Raw genomic sequence first — 14638 nt, forward strand, 5'->3', positions numbered from 1 at the left:
GTAGGTAGTCTCTCACTCGGCCGGCGAACCTCCTCACGTAGATATCTGCGTTCAGGCGCGGATCGTTCGTACTGATTCAGTGCTCCCGATCTTTCACCCCCTGGTCGCTGCTACCAGTGCTTTTGCCGAGCTCGCCGTCCGGAGGTAACAGGGATTGGGGATCCCTGTCCCTTGCTCATCTGCTTCTTTTTTTTTTGGTCCCTGTTCGGGCGCCACTTGTCGACGGCGAGGGAAGCAAGCGGACAACTCAGTGTGAGTGATAAAGCAAGCTTCTACTTTATTCAAAATCAGCCCGGATTATATACCCTAACATTCAAAAGATGCTTTGTGCTTTGTGCTTTATGCCTTATGCTTTGTTACAACTTATACATGATTAGTTACTTAAAACTATTTGCTCTTTATTGATTCATTGCCTTTTGTTAATTCATTATTGATTCATTGTCCTTTGTTAATTCATTATTACTATATTGCTACTTCGAGTTTCGTGTATCTTCTTGCAGGTATATTACAGTTACAGCTGGGCTCAGTGCTCCATCTGTTCCCCTGGGAAAGACTCACTTGTCCTTCAGAAGTTTCTTCTTAGAGATTCCTTCTTGTATGCCTTCTTGTTCTCTCAGTCCATATCTACACTCAGAGTTTAACAAGGTTTCCACTTACACAATACGAGTCTCACAAAGCTTTTCTGTTAAATCATGTCCTTGTTCACTTAACCATTCCTCGATCCATTTTTCAACATTCTCATGTCCTTTTTCACTTAACCATTTCCCAACACCTGGGGAAGGACAAAAGCTTGTGTAGGTGTTGGTGAGGTCATTAGTGTCGGATTCCTCCACAGGCCAGGAGAAGGCCCATGGGTTGTGCAGGTTCTTATGAGGTCACTCCCCCCTGAGGAGCTGATAGGTCAGGAGAAGGCCTGTAGATGGTGCAGGTGCTTGTGAGGTCACCGGTGCCTGAGCAGGTGATAGGCCAGGAGGTGGCACATGGCCTGTGAAGCTCCTTTGGGTGTCAGTGGTATCTGAACATCCGATAGACCAGGAGCAGACATGGCAGTTGTAGATGCCAGGAGGTCACCTGTGGGTGAGTGGTGGGTGGGCCAGGAGAAGGCACATGGCTATGTATGAGCTTGGGATTGCACTGTAATCATAGTAAAGCTGTAGGCACGTGGACAGAGCAGTTGAGCAAATCACTTTAACAGCTTTAGTATATGAACACAGCCTGATAGATAACAAAAAATATAAAGAGGCCAGTAAAACAATAAGGTTTGGCTTTTGCTCACAAACTTTTGAATGTCGTGTCCATCCCAACAACGACACGTATCTTTCCATATTTGGTTTCTACCGGTATATTCCCTCCCTGCATTTCCTTCTCTCTGCCCTTGGGGCTTGATTGTCAACACCTTTCTTGTCCTTCAAGGGCCTGGAAATGCCTGCGGGACGTTTGCCACCCACATCTGCCTTTTCCAAGGACCCCAGAACTGCTCTGATTGCTCTGGCATCTTTGAGAGCACATTCAAGGGTCACAGGCAAGGGTGATGCAGCAGGCAGAAACATTTGCACTGAGCCTGTCCAGGGCAGGTGAGATGAATCTCCCTGGACCGGTAGGGTTTTTCCTGGAGGCACACACAGAAATGCCAGGGTTCTGTCAGGAGTCCACGTCTCAGCTGGCCTCGTGGACTCCTTATGTACCCAAAGATGTTCACCCAGTTTTCCCTTTTTACACACAAAGGCAAGAGTCACAGGGTTTCTCTGGACTCCCAGAGACTCAGATGCACTCAGAGCTGTGGTGTATCCCACCACTCTGTACTTGTCTGAGATGCCTCATGTCATGAGAAATGGACACAGGGACCTCAGTTCAAGAAAGCACATCCCAGTGCTGCATTCAGGCACTCACTCTTGGGATGTTGACCTCAAGATGATGTGACCTTGAGAAACTTTCTGTCCCACAGAGCTTCATGAAACCCAAGGAAGGGCTGTTTGTGTTCTCTTGGGTTCATCTCACCTCATGCTTGTGATGTACGTCCTCACATGTCCTCTGAACACTGTGAACTTTGACTCTGACCTCCTCATTCCGTGTCCTTCCAGGGAGCAACAAAGAATGTCTCCAAGCTGGGGTGAGAGGGAAGTGCCGGGAATTGTGATTTTGAGGGGCTACTTCAGGATGATTGTCCTGGGGCAGGTTCTGTGGGTGCTCCAGGGCACGTGGGCACAGACGAGACCCTTCTCTGCTGATGCTGAAGATCTCCCAGAGGAGGCATGTCTGTAGAAGAAAACAATATTCTTCCGAATCCATTACACCCGCAGTGTCTGCCTTTACACTGTTGTTTTCACCTCTGTCTCAGGTTCTTGGACATACCCTTGAGGGAATCCTTGGAAGAAGCCCTAAGCCTTCAGGCTCTGCTCTGAGGAGATCCCCTTGCTCTATGGAAAGGCTGTTGTGGAGGCAGCTCTGTCCCACAAGTGCCCACTGCCTGTCCCTGCCTGCGGGCACAGCACTGCCACGCAGCACCGCTGTGACCAAGCTCAGAGCCCTCAGGCCTTCCAGCAAGGCAAGAGGTGAGGAGGAGAGAGTGGAAGGGGAGAGAGAACAGCTCGGGGAGATCAAGCGCTGGTGCCTGGCAGGGCTGCCGTGCTGGGACTCTTTTCCACTCCACTCATGCCCACAGGAACTGTCCCTGCAGCTCCAAAAAGGCCTTGGAGGAAAGAGAAGTCCTTGAATATACCTTTATTTTGTTGAAACATGCAGAGAGCACAGCTTCTCATTTACACAGACAATCAGTAAGAAAAGAGAGGAAGACAGTTAATTCAAAACAGAATGACAAGATTATCTCAACTGAAAAACCAGCAATACCAACAACAAATAATGAAGCCGGTCTCGGCCTGCTCTGAGTTGCAGGATAGTTGCTATGGAGAAGGTAATGAGCAGCTCATTGCTATAGAGAACCATCCAGATATCAGTTTCCACACTGCATCCTTGAGCTGCTGGTTCCTCAAGCTGTAGATGAGGGGATTCAGTGCTGGAGGCACCACGGAGTACAGAACTGACACCACAAGATCCAAGGATGGAGAGGAGATGGAGAGAGGCTTCAGGTAGGCAAAATATGCAGTGCTGACAAAGAGGGAGACCACGGCCAGGTGAGGGAGGCACGTGGAAAAGGCTTTGTGCCGTCCCTGATCCGAGGGGATCTTCAACACGACCCTGAAGATCTGCACGTAGAAAACCACAACGAAAACAAAAAAAAACAAAAAATAAACAGGCACTAACACCAAGAAGCCCAACCTCCCTGAGGAAGGAGTGTGAGCAGGAGAGCTTGAGGATCTGGGGGATTTCACAGAAGAACTGTTCCACAGCATTGCCCTGGCAGAGGGGCAGGGAAAATGTATTGGCCGTGTGCAGCAGAGCATTGAGAAACCCAGCGCCCCAGGCAGCTGCTGCCATGTGGACACAAGCTCTGCTGCCCAGGAGGGTCCCGTAGTGCAGGGGTTTGCAGATGGCAACATAGCGGTCGTAGGACATGATGGTGAGAAGAGAATACTCTGCTGAAATGAAAAAGACAAGCAGAAAGACTTGAGAAACACATCCTGAGTGGGAGATGGTCCTGTTATCCCAGAGGGAATTTGCCATTGATTTGGGGACAGTGGTGGAGATGGATCCCAGGTCAATAACAGAGAGGTTGAGGAGGAAGAAGTACATGGGGGTGTGGAGGTGGTGGTCACAGGCAATGGTGGTGATGATGAGGCCGTTGCCCAGGAGGGCAGCCAGGTAGATGCCCAGGAAGAGCCAGAAGTGCAAGAGCTGCAGCTCCCGTGTGTCTGCGAATGCCAGGAGGAGGAACTGGGTGATGGAGCTGCTGTTGGACATCTGCTGCCTCTGGGCATGGGGCACTTTCCAAGATTAAAAGGACATAGACAAATTAGGGGACACTTCTCTGGTGAAAATTAAATCTATTTCTCATAGGACCACCCCCAACGTGCCTCTTCTCGTAAGGAGGACCTTTGCAGGTCCCTTTCAGAAGCTCTCCTTGCTCCTCACTGAGGTTGCCCCAGGAGGCAGAAGGCTGTTATGTGGCCTATGCAGGAGTCAGTGCTGCCCTACAGCAACAGGGAATGGAACACAGAGTGATCTCAGGATGAGTCCACTCCTGGTATCAAAGAGCTTCCCATCATTGCCCCTCCCCATTTACACAACTGCAGAGCAGAGCTGAGGGAATTTTGCTCTGTGTCTTCTGTTCTGGTTGCCCCAACACAGCCCAGGATGGTTTTGATGCAGAAACTCCTGGCTCTTCCACTTCACTCAGGGTGAAGTCTCCTGAGTCCTGACAGGCAAATGGGCTCTCCCTTCATGCAGAGTGAGCACAGACGGTCTGTCCATCAACCCTGGTCTCAGCTGCCCTGTGCTGGAGGACTTTTGCACTCAGGTGTTCCCCCCAAAAGAAACTGCACTGCTGGGAGCAGAGGAATCCGGTTTCCCAGTGCAGATCTCCAAATACCCTCATGCTTCCTACCTGAGGGGGATCTCAGCTCTCCCCTCCCAGCCAGGGACACAGAGGGCTCATTGCTGCTGCCTCCATGCAGACGATGAGCAGCGCTTCCACGGCCTTAGCGCTGAGGTCTCTTCTCCATGGGACTGCTGGATAACACAGAGATACCATGGGAGAGCTGTGCCCTTCTGGAGGGCAGCCTGCAGCCCAGCAGGATTCACCAGGGAACGAGTCAAATGTCCTAAATCTGGGGTGTCCTGAAAGGAGAATCTGCTCGTTTGCATTGCCCTGAACCTGTCAATTAGGAGAGGGATTGGACCCTTTACTCCCTGCATGGCAGAACCCACAGGACGGCTCCATGAACTGCACATTAACCCAAACCCCATCGCAGAAGGTCCAGTGATGAGAACGTGAAGCAAAGCAGGAGAGGAAAGAGGGAGACATGCACAGCGCTGCTGCCGATGGAGCCAGCACAGAGACAGACAGTTAGGGTGGGGTGGTAATTTCTCCTTTGAAGGGGTGAGGCTGCTGGGAAGGTGACTGACCACCCGGCCTGAAGAGAAGAGGCAGGAGAGGAGAGCCTGGGTTTGCTCCATGGCAGGTGCCTGCTCTGCAGGGGATGGCAGGCAGGAGCCTGAATCCCCCTTCCCCTGGTGCTAATGGGAGCAGATCCTTCTCCATCCCTGCCCACGTCTCTTCTGCCTGGAGCTTGTGCCTGCTGAGAGCTGTTTCTCTGTCCCAGGATCTCCTCCCTGTCTGTGCTCACAGAGCCCACCCCACCCACTGTGTGCTCAGCTCTGCCCTGCAGAGCCCTCCTGGCAGTGGGGCACTGCTCAGGGGCACCTCTGGGTGTACAGGGGCTGAGAAGCAGCTCAGAAAAATCCTGACGGGAACTGGAGTCCCAGTGTCTTTCAAGAAGGGAGAAATAAATTCCCACCTCCCACTGCCCCCCCAGCCAAGCAGGAGTGGAAACCTGAAAGCACAGACTCCATCCCTTCCAGGTGAATGCTGCCTTGATGCCATTCTTCAAAAGCACCCTTTGCACCTGGATCTTTGAGAAGCCCTGACACACACAGCACCCTCTCAACAGCAGAAGGACCCTGTTCTGCCCTGCTGGGGGTCACTCCTTCCCCCACAGCTTCTCCCACAGGTCCATGGGCAGCTCCCCGGGCAGGCTGAGCACTGACCCTGGCAGGTGGCAGAGTCCCCGTTCCCACCACCCAGAGCCTGGAGTCAGGGAACATGCTCTGAACGACAGCCCAGGGCACCCCTGGCTTCACAGCCCTTCCAAAGTGCCTCACAAGAGCCTCCTCCTCACAGATCCAATGAGCTGAGGGCTCTGCAAGCTTGGGAGATGCCACCAGGATCCACAGCTGCATTGCCCTGCACCCAGACTCACCATGTCTAGGACTGCAGAGGTTGCTCCTCCAGTCAGCTCTCAATCATCCTCCCACTCCCGACCATGTTTAAGCTCTCTCTACCTTGCTCGTCTCTCTTAGAAACCATGGACGTTCTCTTCTCCCTGCTGGGCTTTGTGGAGTTCTTGGGCAGAACATGAGCTCCCTCAGTGCCAAGAGCCCAGCCCAGCTCAGCAGCAGAGGAGCAGCCCAGGGCATTTAACGATCCCTCTGGTGGGTTTGATGCCGAGTCCATGAACCTCAGCCTCTTAGAGGAAGTTGAACAAACTTCTCAAGAAGTAAAACTCCAATTCAAGCTCCAAAGTTTCTTGTAGTGTTAATGGGTCCCACGGAGGGCACTGCTGAGAAAGCATCTCCAGGGTTCAGTTAGAGCAGAAAAGTGGAGGCAGTGATGAAAGGTTGAGAAAACAAAGGTAATGGTGGCTCTAACGCTGAGATGCGTTTCATGAATCCAAAAGGCCAAGCCATGACCCTCTTAACCAAGTGGCAAAGCCTTGAACCCTAGATCCTTAAAGGGAGATCCTGTCCCTCACTCATTCCTCGGGGCTCTTCCTGGGCAGTGGGATGTAGGGATGGGCAATACCAAAGGCAAGACTGTGGAAAAACACCTCCCAGGCTCCTGGGTGGGAATGAGGAGGCCATGGGACTGTAAGGATGAGGTGTTTCCTCTTTGGCATCAGTGTCAGAGACAACAGCCATAGACAAGGAAAAGAAGACTTTGGTCCTTTTGGGGGTTTTGAGCCTTGTTGGAACCCTTGACCATCTCCACCGCAGGTAATGATGTCCCACACCTCTGCCTGTCGGCTGTGGACATCCACCCTGTCACTGCACCTTGCTCTCCCCTGAGCATCTTCCTTTCTTTACTGATACCTCTCTGTCCTCCCTGGGTGTTCCTAGAAAGACAAAGCCTTGGGCTGGTCCACACTCCCCAGGGGTGACGAGTTGTGCATCAGCACTCGTGTACTGTAGGGAAGCTGCAGCCATGGGGCAAAATCACCAAAGAAGCGATGGCATAGGAAATGTGAAGAGGTACTCGTAATTCTGAAACCAAGAGCTCAACTGCTGTGTTGGATCATACAATCATAGAATCACCAGCTTGGAAAGGACCCACTGGATCATCGAGTCCAACCATTCCTAACACTCCCTAAACCATGTCCCTCAGCACTTCATCCACCCGTTCCTTAAACACCTCCAGGGAAGGCGACTCGACCACCTCCCTGGGCAGCTGTTCCAGTACCCAATGACTCTTACTGTGAAGAATTTTTTTCTGATATCCAACCTGAACCTCCCCTGGTGGAGCTTCAGGCCATTCCCTCTTGTCCTGTCCCCTGTCACCTGGGAGAAGAGGCCAGCTCCCTCCTCTCCACAACCTCCTTTCAGGTAGTTGTAGAGAGTAATAAGGTCTCCCCTCAGCCTCCTCTTCTCCAGGCTAAACAACCCCAGCTCTCTCAGACGCTCCTCGTAAGACTTGTTCTCCAGCTCCCTCACCAGCTTTGTTGCTCTTCTCTGGACACACTCCAGAGCCTCAACATCCTTCTTGTGGTGAGGGGTCCAGAACTGAACACAGTACTCAAGGTGCGGTCTCACCAGTGCTGAGTACAGAGGGAGAATAACCTCCCTGGACCTGCTGGTGACCCCATTTCTGATACAAGCCAAGATGCCGTTGGCCTTCTTGGCCACCTGGGCACACTGCTGGCTCATGTTCAGTCGGCTGTCAACCAGCACCCCCAGGTCCTTCTCTTCCGTGCAGCTCTCCAGCCACTCTTCCCCCAGTCTGTAGCACTGCATAGGGTTGTTGTGCCCCAAGTGCAGCACCTGGCATTTGGCCTTGTTAAACCTCATCCCATTGGTCTCGGCCCAGCAGTCCAGCCTGTTCAGATCCCTAAGATCTGTAAGATCTTACACGTGTAAGATCAAGGGGGTGCCGGCCAGCCATGTAACTTCAATGAAGAAACTTGCTTCCACATCACCGCGTCGTGTCTCAACAGCAACAACCCTCTGCCCCATCATCCAGATCATTAACAGCGAAGTCAAACACGACTGCACACAGAATTTTAAAGCATCTTTAAAAGCTCCTGTCCTGGTGAGAGGACGCTCCAGCACACCAATGTCTCCGGGGCTGCTTGCTGATGGAGGCTCATGCAGCAGAAGTGGTTGTAAGAGGGATTTGTGTGCTAAAGCGCCTTTGAATGTTCCAGGAACCATTTTTGGTTAAAAAAAACCCACTGAAACCTGCCCCACCAGCCTCTCTTCAGCCATACACTGCGCTGGCTCATGGCACCCTCAGGGGCCAATCCCACCAAAATGAGGAGAAAATCATCCCAAATCCACTTCTGCTTGGAATGGAGCAACCACTATTTGCCCTGTACCTCAGTTTCTCTCTAGAAGAAGACAAGGCGTGTTTTCTTCCCATTCTTTGCTCCCCAGCTCCAGGTCGGGGCCGGTGGGTGCTACTGGTCCGTGTGGGCCTGTGGGGAGCAGCATCCCCCTGACGTGCACTGAGCACGCGATGCCTGGCCCACACTGATTCCAAACTAAACTATTGAGGTTTGGCACTCCTTCCAAACCAAACTATTGTATAATTCTATGATTCTATGATCTATGATATATCTAAAGAGTGGATGTCAAGAGAATGGGACAAGAATCTCGTTATCGGTTTCAGTCCCACCTGAAAATAGGGACAAGTTTCTTTCCTGTGAGGGAGATGGAGCACTGGAACGGGCACCACCCAGCAATGCAGAGCCCGAGGCAATGGATCCATCCATCGCTGTAGCCCTTCTCCCGCCACACTGATGCTGTAGGTGTGAGGGTCCAGCGGAGCTGGGAGGAAAAGGTCAGCCGAGCATGCGGCCAAGGGAGAGACAGCAGCCTGGGTGAGGAGAACGCCAGCATCCGCATTGTTAAGAACACTGAGACTCTTCCTGCCATTTTCACATATTTATTGTGAGGGAGAGATGGGGTTTGGAGGTGTGAGCAGAGCTCTGTGGTCCCCAGGGGACTCAGCGCGTGGCCCTGCTTCTGGCCAGGCCCTTCTTTTGCCAGCTGCTGGGCTGCCTTCCAGCATTGGTGGCGGGGTGTCTTCTTGGTCGGTGAAGAAGAGTCCTGGGAGCAGCTGGCCTTCCTCTTCAGGGGCCAGCGGGGCCCTGGAGATGAGGAGCCCCTTCTTGGCCCCGAGCACAGTCCCCACCGCCAGCCACCCATGGTGCTGCGTGCCGGTCTCGGTGGCGGCCTGGGGTGGGATTGAGCACGGAAGGGGGGCAGTCAGGACACCCCCACAATTCAGCGTCCAAGATGATGGGGAGTTGTTCTTCTTCTGCTGTGCCAGTGCTGCTGGAGAGGGCTGGTCGGGGGGCAGGAGTCCCCCCGCGGGAGGCAGCAGTGCTGGTGGTGCCCATGGGGCTGCGCTCCCGTTGGCGCTGGGAAGCAGAGGGGCTGCTGGTGGCCATTGGGCTGCGTACCCGCTCCCCTCGGTAGACAGCCAGCCTGGTGCTGGACACAAAGCAGCACCTGCCTTCCTCTTGGAAGCCAGCGCGTCTGCTTCGGGCCACCAGCTTGCCCTGCAGTCTCTCCTGGTGGGCAGCCCAGGTTGTTCTGCGCACAGGACTGCGATCGCGCCACCTCCTGAAGGACGCGTAGATGACGCGCCCGGGGCTCTCTTCCAAGCCCCCACCAAAACGGGGCGTGCCGTGGTGCAGGAGGTGGCAGGCTTCCCTCCTGCACTCTTTCACTGTAAAGTCAATTAGTCCTTGCACGAACACTGCGGTGTGGCTGCCCAGGTCGTGGTGCAGTTCCTCCTCCAGGCGCTCTTCGTGCAGACCCAGCACAGGAAGGGCGCTCAGGATCATCTCCTGCAGCCCGACTGCCTGAGCGGGATCTCCCTCAAAGATGCGCCCCAGCTCACGGTGCAGCCAGGGTCGCAGGTGACGAAGAAGACCTGGGTACTGGCGGAAGAGATGCCCCCAGGTCAAGGCAGAAAGGCCGCCCACAAAGTCAGCATCCACACTCCGGCGTTGGGGTCTGCTGCGTGTTGCTGGTGCCTCTGCACCATTGTGTCCCTCGTGTTGGGCGCTCCTGAATGCTGCCGCAGGGGCCACTGCCTCCTCCATGGCCATACTCCACAGGTGCTGCACTGTGGTATGGGAGAGTTCCTGGGGATGGACTCCTCGTCCTCTGTATCGCTGAAGCAGCGGGGGTCCCTCTGGAAGAGGAGGAGAGGCCCTGGTCAGGGGCTGGAGCAGGGAGGGTTGGAAGGGAAGCCGAGATCCATCCCAAAGGAAACGTGCCCAGCTGCCCGGGGGGAAGGTTCCCCGCACAGCTCACCTCTGCTGCGGCCAGCGCTCCTCCTGGCTGCCCCGGCTGCCTGAACCCAGCACGGCCGGGGAAGAACCTGCTGCGGCTCCACAGGCGGCACCGAGAGCTGCAGCTACCGGTTGGCAGGGCACAAGCCCAGCACCGAGCTAAAGGCTCGCTCAGCACTCCCAGCCTCGCCGACACGCTCAGCTGGAGGGAAGGCTCGAGCCGTCTGGGAGAGGCTGCGTGCTGCAATATAAGCAGCGAGGGCTCTGATGTCACAGTGCGTGGTCGGGGGGTACCACGACACGTGGTTTGGGGGTGTCAGCGTGGGCCATCCTTGCCCACTGTGCTCCCCCCCAGCAGCCGTGGCACACACCTTGGGGCTTATTGCAATGCCACCCCATCCAACACTTCTTCTCTTGTACCCTTGGCAGCGCTGCTTCAAGCCAGGCCCTGAGAGCTTGTCAGTGTCTTCCCGGGGCCCCATCAGTTCCCTCTGCCCTGAGCTGGCACACATCTCCAGGCACACACAGGAAGCGCCTTCCTGGGGAGCAAAGCACAAGGACGAGGAGCCCAGAACACAGCGCTCCAGGTGTGGCCTCAGTGGTGCGGAATCACCTGGAAGATCATCACCGTAGAGTCATCCTTGAATGGTTTGGGCTGCAAGAGACCTCAAAGCCCATCCACTTCCACCCCCTGCTGTGGGCAGGGACACTTCCCACCGGATCCCGTTGCTCCAGGCCCCATCCAACCTGGCCTTGAACACCTCCAGGGATGGGGCAGCCGTGACTTCTTTGGGCAACCTGGGCCAGGGCCTCCCCCCTCACAGAGAAACAGTTCTTCCGAAGGTCTCCTCTCAGTCTCCCCTCCCTGCTCGCAGTACGTGGCCATATGCAGCCCAGGTTGCTCTCGACCCTCTTTGCGGTGAAGACACGTTGGTATCTCAAACGTAACATGCTGATCCCCAGGTAACCCCGGTCCTTTTCTGCCAAGCTGCTTTCCAGCTGTGTGGCTCTCAGCATAGACATGAGGAAGAATTTCTTCCCCCTGAGAGTGCTGAGGCACCAGAACGGGTTGCCCGGGGAGGCTGTGTCTGCCCCATCCCTGGAGGTGTTCCAGGCCAGGTTGGATGGGCCTTGGGCAGCCTGATTTAGTGGGAGGTGTCCCTGCCTATGGCAGGGGGGTTGGAACTGGATGATCTTGATGGTCCTTTCCAACCCAAACTATTCTAGAATTCTATATCACTGCTTGGGGTTGTTCCTACCTAGCGACAGGAAACTGAATTGCCTTGTCCCTTGAGACCTGCAAACCAGGATATTAGGGGCTCTACCTGCTTTCAAACACCAACAAAAGTGCCTTTAAAAGCTCCTGTCCTGGTGAGAAGACGCTCCAGCACGCCAGCACCTCCGGGGCTGCTTGCTGATGGAGGCTCATGCAGCAGAAATGGATTTAAGAGGGATTTGTGTGCTAAAATTCCTTTGAATGTTCCAGGAACCGTTTTTGGTTAAAAAAACCAACTCAGACCTGCCCCACCAGCCTCTCTTCAGCCATACACTGTACTGCCTCCTGGCACCTGCAGCAGCCAATCCCAGCAAAACGAGCAGAAAACCACCCCAAATCCACTTCTGCTTGGAATGGAAGCGTGGATCTGATGGAGGGTAGCGAGGCTCTGCAGAGGGACATGAACAGGCCTGTGTTGCTGCCAGGACACCACCTTGTTTTCTTTGGGCAGTGCGAATACAGCATAAAAGGAGGGGCGCTAACAGCAGGCGAAGGTTTCTAAAGAGCTGCTTTCTTTATCAAATTTGGCCGTGCTGTCTTCTTGCTTCAGTGTTGAGGATCCATGGATGCCAGCAGCCTCCCTGTTCCACCGGAGGCCCTGGCTGCCCCGGTCTCAGCGCAGGTTGCTGTTGGCTTTGTCAGAGCCTGCACATATCCTGCCCTCCCTGCTGACTCCGACTTCTGCTGGTGCTGAATGGAAAAGAGATGAAGAAAGGGAACACTGCGCCATCAGAAAATGGGATAGTGTTCCTCAGCCATGTGTCTGGGATGCTCTGCTGCATCTAGGTTTGCAGCCATTGCCTGCTGAAGGCCTAGCCACATCCCGGCTGTGATAGCATACAGTGACACGTGTGGGAGCAGGGGATGGAATTAGATGTGGGAGGCATTCGCGGCCTTCCAAGAGAGGCCAGAGCAGTGTCTGGGCACAGCACTGCCTGCTGCAGCGCCCCGAGAGCCCCCGAAAGATGCTCTCCAGCCTCTTCTCCTTAGTGGCACCACCAACATGCAGGGCTGAAGTTGTAAATCATAGCATCATGGAATGTGCGGGTTGGAAGGGACCTTAAATACCATCCAGGTTTGCCAGGGGAAAAGGTCAGCTGAGCATCCGGCAAAGGGAGATTCAGCAGCCTGTGTGGGGAGACCGCCAGCAGCTGCGTTGCTAAGAACATTGCGACTCTTTTTGCCATTATTGCGTCTTTATTGTGAGGGAGAGCTGTGTTTAGGAGGAGGGAGCAGAGCCCTGTGGTCCCCAGGGGACTCAGCGCGTGGCCCTGCTTCTGGCCAGGCCCTTCTTTTGCCAGCTGCAGGGCTGCCTTCCAGCATCTGTGGCAGGGTGTCTTCTTGGTGGGTGAGGAAGAGTCCTGGGAGCTGCTGGTCTTCCTCTTCAAGGGCCAGCGGGGACCTGGAGACGAGGAGCCCCTGCCTGGCCCCGATCACAGTCCCCACCGCCATCCGCCCATGGCACCGCGTGCCGGTCTTGGTACCGTCCTGGGGTGGGATTGAGGACAGAGGGGGGGCAGTCAGGACACCCCCACAACTCAGCAACCGAGATGACAGGCAGTTCCTCTTCGTCCGCTGCCGCAGCGCTGCTGGAGAGGTCTGGTTGTGGGGCAGGAGTCCCCCCGCGGGAGGCAGCGGTGCTGGTGGTGCACAAAGGGCTATGGTCCTCTTGGTGTGGGGATGCAGAGGATCTGTTGGTGGCCATGGGGCTGCGCTCCCGCTCCCGTCGGTAGACAGCCAGCCTGGTGCTGGACACAAAGCAGCACCTGCCTTCCTCTTGGAAGCCAGCGCGTCTGCTTCTGGCCACCAGCTTGCCCTGCAGTCTCTCCTGGTGGGCAGCCCAGGTTGTTCTGCGCACAGGGCTGCGATCGCGCCACCTCCTGAAGGATGCATAGATGACGCGTCCGGGGCTCTCTTCCAAGCCCCCACCAAAACGGGGCGTGCCGTGGTGCAGGAGGTGGCAGGCTTCCCTCCTGCACTCTTTCGCTGCAAAGTCAATTAGTCCTCTCACGAACACTTTGGTGTGGCTGCCCAGGTCGTGGTGCAGCTCCTCCTCCAGGCGCTCTTCGTGCAGACCCAGCACGGGCAGGGCGCTCAGGATCATCTCCTGCAGCCCGACTGCCTGAGCGGGATCTCCCTCAAAGATGCGCCCCAGCTCACGGTGCAGCCAGGGCCGCAGGTGACGAAGGAGACCTGGGTACTGGCGGAAGAGATGCCCCCAGGTCGAGGCAGAAAGGCCGCCCACAAAGTCTGGATCCCGAGTCTGGCGTTGGGGTTCGCTGCGTGTTGGTGGTGCCTCTGCTCCATCACGTCCCTCCTCTTGGGTGCTGTCAAACGCTGCCGCAGGGGCCACTGCCTCCTCCATGGCCATACTCCACAGATGCTGCGCTGGTCTGGGAGAGCTCCTGGGGATGGACTCCTCGTCCTCTGTAACGCTGCAGTGGTGGGGGTCCCGCTGGAAGAGGAGGAGAGACCCCGGTCATGGGCTGCGCAGAGAGTGCTGGAAGGGCAGCCCAGATCCATCCCAATGGAAACGTGCCCAGCTCCCCAAGGAGAAGGTTCTCCACACAGCTCACCTCTGCTGTGGCCAGCACTCCTCCTGGCTGCCCCGGCTGCCTGAACCCAGCACGGCCGGGGAAGAACCTGCTGCGGCTCCACAGGCGGCACTGAGAGCTGCAGCTACCGGTTGGCAGGGCACAAGCCCAGCACCGAGCTAAAGGCTCGCTCCGCACTCCCAGCCTCGCCGACACGCTCAGCTGGAGGGAAGGCTTGAGCCGTCTGGGAGAGGCTGCGTGCTGCAATATAAGCAGCGAGGGCTGTGATGTCACAGTGCGTGGTCGGGGGTACCACGGTGTGTGCCTCAGGGGTACACATACAATCATGGAATGGTCCACATTGGAGGGACTATTAAAGACCATGAATTTCCAACCCCCCTGCCATGGGCTGGGTCACCTTCTATGAGATACAGTTCCTCAAAGCCCCTTCCAACCTGGCCTTCAAAACCTCCAGGGTCAGGCCATCCCCAGCTTCTTTGGGCAGTCTATGCCAGTGCCTCAACAGCCCAACCGCAAAATAGTTCTTCCTAAGATCTCATCTCAACGTGCCATCCAGCAGCTTCAAGCTGCTCCCCCTCACCCTGTTCCTGCTCTCCCGGATCAAGAGCCCCTTC

The 14638-nt window shown here is 55.5% G+C and overlaps 1 pseudogene; it reads right to left on the bottom strand.

Moving 5' to 3' along the window:
* Positions 1-2900: 2900 nt before the first annotated feature.
* On the bottom strand, positions 2901-3858 carry LOC128850833 (olfactory receptor 14A16-like; annotated as a pseudogene).
* Positions 3859-14638: the final 10780 nt, after the last annotated feature.

The sequence above is a fragment of the Cuculus canorus genome, unplaced genomic scaffold (genome assembly GCF_017976375.1).
Source record: "Cuculus canorus isolate bCucCan1 unplaced genomic scaffold, bCucCan1.pri scaffold_93_arrow_ctg1, whole genome shotgun sequence".
Classification (NCBI taxonomy): Eukaryota; Metazoa; Chordata; class Aves; order Cuculiformes; family Cuculidae; genus Cuculus; species Cuculus canorus.